A 7,659-nucleotide genomic window follows, 5' to 3' on the forward strand; every position below is an offset into this window, starting at 1 on the left:
CACAACCTGAGGGGTTATGATGCGCACCATTTAATGCAGTCAATTTCAAAGATTTCAAAAGAGGCACAGAAAGAAGTAAAATGTGTTGCAAACAACATGGAAAAATACATCACATTTTCACTTGGCAAACTGCGTTTTATAGACAGCTTAAACTTTCTTAAAGGAAGTCTTGATTCACTTGTAAAAGCGATGCCGAAGGAGGAATTAAATATAACAAAATCTAATTCAACACAGTCGTCTGATGAAAGTTTTGAACTTCTTTGCAAAAAGGGAATCTATCCTTACGAATACATGGACTCATGGGAAAGATTTAGCGAAACAAGTTTGCCTGAAAAAGAAAAGTTTTACAGCAAACTTAATGATGAGAACATAACGGATAAAGAGTACGAACACGCGCAAAACGTGTGGGAAACCTTTGGCTGCCAGACCCTGGGCGACTACCACGATTTGTACGTTAAGACTGACGTGACCCTGTTAGCCGACGTCTTTGAAAGCTTCCGAAAACTCTGTCTTGAGAAGTACGGGTTGGATCCCGCGAATTATTACACGACGCCAGGCCTTGCTTGGGACGCACTCTTGAAAAAGACAGGCGTGGAGCTTGAGTTACTTACAGACTATGAAATGCATCTTTTTGTCGAAAGGGGAATAAGAGGCGGGATTTCGATGGTAAGCAAGAGGTATGCAAAGGCGAACAACCCTTATGTTGAGGGATTTGACCCGAGCCAGCCAAAAAAATACATAACGTACCTCGATGCGAATAACCTTTACGGGTGGGCAATGAGCAAGCCGCTTCCAAAAAGTGGATTTAGATGGAAAAAGGTTATGCCAACAGAAAAAGAAATAACGACAAAAAAAGAGTATGCAAAAGCTGGATGGATTTTAGAGGTGGACTTGGAATACCCGAAAGAGCTGCATGACGCCCACAACAGCTATCCATTAGCACCAGAGAAAAAGAAAATAAACAAAGAAATGTTTTCGCCTTACCAAAACAAAACAATAAAAAATCTTGATTTGCACCCGCCAGACACCGAAAAGCTTGTTTTAACTCTTGAAGACAAAACCAATTACGTCGTGCATTACCGAAACTTGCAGTTTTATCTAAAACAGGGAATGAAACTCAAAAAAGTGCACAGGGTCTTAGAGTTTGAACAAGAGGCGTGGATGGAGCCGTACATCCGGATGAACACAGAATTCCGAAAAGAAGCGAAAAGCGTCTTTGAAAAGAACTTTTACAAGCTAATGAATAACTCAGTTTTTGGAAAAACAATGGAAAACTTGAGAAACCGTGTAGACATAAGAATAGTGCGCAGCGACGAAAAAAAGAAAATAAGAAAATTAGTTGCAAGCCCATTGTATTCAAGGCATGTGATGTTTTCAAACGATCTGGTTGGAATAGACATGCGAAAAAGTAAGCTTTTTCTTAATAAACCGGTCTACACAGGCATGACCATCCTTGACGTAAGCAAGCTATGCATGTATGACTTCTTTTACAACCATCTGAAAAAGGAGTACGGAGAGCGTTGCGAGCTTTTGTATACAGACACAGACAGCCTTTTGCTTGAGATAGAAACAGAAGACGTTTACGCGGACATGGCAAAAAACATTGACAAGTACGACACAAGCGACTACCCAGAAGAGCATTCACTTCATTCAAACGAAAACAAAAAGGTGTTGGGAAAAATGAAAGACGAATGCGCAGGAAAACTAATTTCAGAGTGTGTTTGTTTGAGGCCAAAAATGTATTCAATAATGACAGAAGACAAAAAAAATATAAAAAAAGCAAAGGGGGTAAAAGAGTGTGTGACAAAGAATAAGATAGATCATGAAAACTTCAAAGATACACTTTTTCAAAACAAGGAAAGCTTTCACGAAATGCACATGCTAATAAGCTATGCCCACGAGATGTATTCAATAGTGGTAAACAAAAAATCGCTGTCCTCCTTTGACTCAAAGCGATGGATAGCGGATGATGGGATACATACAAATGCTTACGGGTATAAGTTTTGCGAAACAAAGCCTACATAAACATAACGTTTAGAGCTTTTCTGAGCCCAAGGGGCTCAAGCACTAAGTGCTTGGTGGTAACTGTGTATTTGGAGGAATAACAAGCAATTCTTCACGCACGAAGCCGCGCTTTGGACCATCGTGCAAGTAATAAAGAACTGGCTGATTAGGTTTAGTAACAGACCTTTCAATGCTGTAGACTTTTAATGACCAAATCGGATCTGTAGCCCTTTTTACGCCGCCTTCCAGCTCGCCAGGTTGGTAGAGAAAGCGCACATTAACGAGAGAGGGGAGTTTTTTTTCTTTCTTGCCAACAGGTCTTGTATATTTTGAGGACGGTTTTGACGAAACAGCCTTTTCTTTGATTGCAGCAGCAGGTTTCTTACCAGTAAGACTGGTTACTTCGTTGTTTAGAGCGGCAACAACTTCTGGAAGCCTTTTTACCCACGCTGTCGACCGCTGGCCAGATGGCAGGTTCATCTCGACACCGTACTGATAACCAAACAGGCGCCCTGCCAGTGTTTGATTAAAACGTTCAACAATAGCTTGATCTCTGTGAATGTTAACACGCCCGCGTCTAATATAGGTTTTGTGATTTTCCATTTCTTTAGTAACAGCTCCCATGAATTCGCGACCAGGGTCAACTTGAAGCATCTGTGGCCATTTTAGTGCACTTCGCCTGTAAATTGTCTGAAAACCTTTTGCAACCTCAGTTGAATCTTTGGAGGCCAAAGGCTCGGCCTCTTTGAAACGGCTGGCAACGTCGACAACAGTCAGAGCGTATTTGTAAACTTTTCGCCCTCGCGGCAGTTTGTCGTGTGGCAGAAAAAGAAGGTCCGCCTGGTGGACCGCGTTTGGAGAAGAAACATCGAATTTTGGGCGAGGAACGTATCGTGGTGCCGGAAGGTAGATCTGCCAAAGGGCCTGCTTAACTAGCCACTTTTTTGCGGCATCTTCGGAAACCTTGGCAGCCTCGGCTAATTTTTTTATCGCAGCAATTCCCTTCCAATAGCCCTGGGGGCTATAGTAGACTTTCGAGATTTTCTTCGAAAAGTTTTGCTCCGCAAAAATCTTTGCATCCATGCGTATACAAGAAAAAAAAGAAACGTTTAAAGAAACCGAAAGGCAGCGTACCCAAGAGCAAGCGCGCCTGCGCCAACAAACATCAGTTCACCTTGTTTCTGCTGCTCGCTTGGCTGATAAAAATCAGAGAACTTGGGTTCTTTCGGAGGAATCATTTGTTTGTCAGGATGTGCCTGGTTGTAGAGTTTGAAAGCGTAGTCTGTGTTCGTAAAGTTTTGTTTCGCTTGCTGTTTGATCTCATTGTTGGTTTCGATCCAGTCGAGAAGCTTCGTGCGGTCGCGAGAGTACTTCGCGTAAGCTGCCTGGTAAGCCTCGAGAGCTTTGTCGTGTCTTTCTTTTTCTTTCAAAGCGGCGTCATCTCCGCCACCCAAAGCTCGAGCAAGATAGTTGCCGCCAATGAAAGCAGCAGCGTTCAAGATAGCTCCGCCAGCCATAATCGCTACGCTTGCCATTGTGTGTTTTTGTTCTTATATTATTATATTTTTTTTTAATTGGTGGGGAGAATTTTCTGGTCCTCGAGATACTGTTTAAGTGCAACGCTGCCAGCCATGACGGCTGTGAACTTTACATAGTTCATAAAACTGCTGCTTGGGTCGGATGTGAAGTTTTCTTTTACAACTTTTTTGGCAGCCCAGCCGATTCCGGCGGCGAGACCTGTAATGGTGGCGGCATCCATGAGCGTTTTCACGAGCTTGTTGCCGGACATGGCGGTTCAGTATAAAATAATAAAAAATATTCAATTGAAAAATTTTTTTGTTTATTCTTCACCGTTTTGCGAAGCAAAGTTTGCAACTTCTTCACCAGATTCAACTTCTTTTGTTTTTTTTATACCTCTTTTAAAAATTGTATCCTCATCCTTTTGCACCCGAATAGCGGTTTTAACGCAAGTTTTGGAAAATTCAAACCAAAGTAATGCAATACCAGCCATAGCTGCACCTTTAACAAGGTTGTCAAGAATAAAACCAAGGGACATTGTCGGTATAATAAATGAAAAATAAATGTTCAAAAGAAATTTTTTAATCCATCGGACGGATTCCTCTTTGTTTGCGAGGTCTAATGGCATTTTGGATTGTCGAAGGCGTGTCTGAAGAACGCGTTGCAACCCTTCCAATACTTTCTGCTGTAACTGGTGTGTCATCAGTTATAAGAGTTGGCGGAGCTTTAAATGTTGGACTTCTTTTTTCGTTTATAAAGGCTTTTATGTCTTCGCGTTTCACATAAGTTGTAACGCTTGCAACGCCGATACCAAGCAAAGATATCCATTGATTTGTGGTGAGACCGCTTGATTGTGGCTGAGCCTCGGGCGGAGCTGGTTCCGTTACGTCCGGTGGTGTTACATTTCGCTTTGCAGCAGCAGATTTCTTTTCCTTTTCTTTTGCAATTATTGCAGCAGCCTCGACAGCAGCTTTTTTCTGTGCTTCACGAGCCTGTTTTGTTTTTTCAGCTGCAAGCTTGCCAGCAGCAACTCGCTTTGGATTTTTGGCAGGCTTTGTTGCTGGAGTTGTTGAAGTAACTTGTTTCTGTTCTTCTTGAGCGATCGGAGTTTGTTCGAGCTCGGCCATTTATAATAAAAAAAAATAATATTTAAATAGAAAATTGCTCAGCAAGATTTTTTGCTAAGCAATTGCTAAGCATTGTTCAGTAATTACTTAGCATTTTCTTAGCATTGCTCAGAAAAATCTTCAGTAGTGTTTGTGTCCGCATCTTTGGAAGCACCTTTGGTTTCGCACAGCGAAGTGTGCGACTTTGTAGCTTCGTTTAAATCAACGTGCTTTGTTGTGATGAGCGCAGCATTTGCAACGGCAAGAAAGCGACCACATTTCAAAGCCAGACCGCCAGCCAAAGTTGACAGCTCTTTACTGATGATGTAGTCGTTTTTTAGTTCCTTTTGATAATCATTGACGTCCTTGATATTTACGGCCATACCAACGACTTTAGTTACAAGAAAAATAAAGCTGTCGATCAAGCTGTCGGTTGTTTTGGATCCAACGTATGCCTCATATCTCTTTAAGTACTTTTCAACTTCTTTATCTGTCAAGCGCTTCACCTGCTCGTGTGTCAGTTGCACACCGATTGCTTCTTTGGCTTTTCCTGTTGAAACAAGGATTGCAAGCTGTTCACGCAAAGCAGGAATGTCAGGGCCTTGAATGAGTGCCATAGCGCTTTCTGTACTTTCTGGTTCAGCTCCTAGCAGTTCCATTACGGAAGCTAATTCTTGTTCACTTGCAGCGCCCTTGACGCTCTCGGGAGGAGAAGTTGCGAACGGGTCAGCCATTTATTACTCTAAAAAATATGTTCAATAAGAAAATTTTGTGCCGTAAGGGTGGCGATGAGAAATGACAAGATGCGAAAACTTATTTTTTTTTAGCTTTAAAATGATTTCTTTGTAATCCTCATTGGCAAGTTCGCCAGCGTAATCCTCAAAGATTGCCTTCGTGGTCTTGGCAGAGGGGGTGTAAAAGAAAACGATTGCCGCAACATTTTCGCGGAATGAGGATGTTATGCTTGTCAATTTTTGAGTTAACACCCATATGCTCAAGCCTGCGTGGCGAGCAGAGAAAGCAAGATTCACCAACTCCCCTGTTCTTCCTTTTACATCTTTCGAAGCAGCACAGTCGTCGAGGATGATAAGCGTGTTCGTACCCTCAAAAAGAAATCTTGAAAGCCTTAACCAAGATTCCACCTCGTGCTGCTCGCAAATGAAAACAAAAAATCGAATATCTTCCTCAGCAAAGCGATAATAAGTCTTGTTGTGCTCGAAAGTCGGGCAGATGAGCACGATGTAGTCAAACTTGCCTCGGAAAGGGCCACAAAGCTGATTGACTACGTATCTTGTTTTTCCTGAGTTCGTTGGTCCCACAATGAGGGCGTTGAAGGGTATATTGGCAGGATCCATCTTCGTTCGTATATGTACCTAAGGTACACTTTTTCAAAGAAAAAATTATAAAAGCACAGATTCTAACTGCCTGCCAAGTATATTCATTTGGGCGTCGCTGATTACGTAAATGTGGCAGTTCAAATTACCTGAGCCGCTTGCTTTCCTCTCTAGCTCAAGCTGGACACCGTCCTTTGTGTTCACAAGGCGCGTGCCGCTTCCGTGCATCGAGTGGTCAGCCATGGAACGCAGATCAATAAGAAGGCCAAACTTGTCTTCTGTGTAAAACTTTTGCAGAGTCATGTGCTGCGTTTTATTTTTTTCTTTCATGTAGAATCTTTTAACTTCTCCCCAAATGTCCATTCCTTCGATGCCGTTGTTGTACAGCATGTTTGGCGAGCCGTTGACAGTGATGCTTACTTTTGTAAGGTCCGGGTTAATGTACTTTTCCGAGCTCCTTGCACCTTTGTTATATTGCTCAATAAATAGGAGCAAGATACCTTTCATGGACCTCCTCTGCGGGTTGACCCTTAGATTCAGACGTGTGTCGGAGCCTTTTGCAAAAGTCACCACTTTAACACGCTGGATGTGGTCGTAAGCGAACTCTTTGCCGCCCGAATAAGCGCTGAACGCTTCATCTGCAATTTCCTCGCTTCTTATCATCTCGTACTCCAGCTGGATGTTTGTCAACTTGTATTTTAGTTTTGTTGTATCTGAGCCTCTGACCACATGTTCGGCTGCCGCGAGCTTCAGTTCGAACACAAGATCGTTGTATAGTGCCTGAGGATAAAATGCCCCATGGTCAGTTAAAATCTGGTGATCCAGGCGGATGCGGTATTTATTTCCATATATCTCATTCAGCTTTTTTTCTGCGTCCACACCTGAAGTTTTCTTATCGCCAGCATTTGAGCGAATTTTGTTGAGGTCCTCGCTCTGAATGCCCTCTGGCACCCTGTCGTCGCGCTCCTCCTGCGAAAGGAAAAAGTCCTCAAATATTTTGTAGATGTCATAGCCAACCGTGTCCTGCACGACGGTGCCTTCGTACTTTACAACAAAATCGTCGACCAGAGCTCGGCTGACGTTGTCAACCAGAAAGTTGTTGGCATGGCCTCCGCTCAAGTCGATGTTGAAGCGCAGCGCCAGCGAGCCAGGCACAATGACCTCGTTTTCGTTCAGCTTGGGCACTGAAACATACAACGTTTCCTCTGGATTGGCTTCTGTGCGGTCAAAAGTGATTCGTTTTACCGCGCGCTCGGCTTTCAGTGCGCCGAGTATTTTCTCTGTGCGTCCCGGTCGAAGGTTTTCTTGAACAGCAGCCATCTCTCGATTGGTTTTATTGTTAAATTGAAAAGTTTAATTTGAAAATATATATAAATTACGTGATGGCGGAAGGTGGTGGTGAGTTTGGATACGAGGACCCTGATTTGGACCAAGATCTTGACCACAACAGTGATAACGATGATGAAGAGGAACAAGAGGTCGACACAACCCGACCATTTCAGCCCGGGGAGGCATCCACACCCTACCATGGGGGTGAACAACATGAAATGCAAACGATGCAGCACGAACAGAGCGGGCTGCCAGACACATCATATGATGAAACACCTTTGCTTGGCAGTGCGCAATCAATGAGCGAAAAGGCATGGAATGCTCTAAAAGGGGTGTTTCCAGAAAGCTCATCAACAAATCTTGAAGCC

Source organism: Oculina patagonica, chromosome 7 (assembly GCF_052425735.1).
Source record: "Oculina patagonica isolate OP01 chromosome 7, crgOcupat, whole genome shotgun sequence".
Classification (NCBI taxonomy): Eukaryota; Metazoa; Cnidaria; class Anthozoa; order Scleractinia; family Oculinidae; genus Oculina; species Oculina patagonica.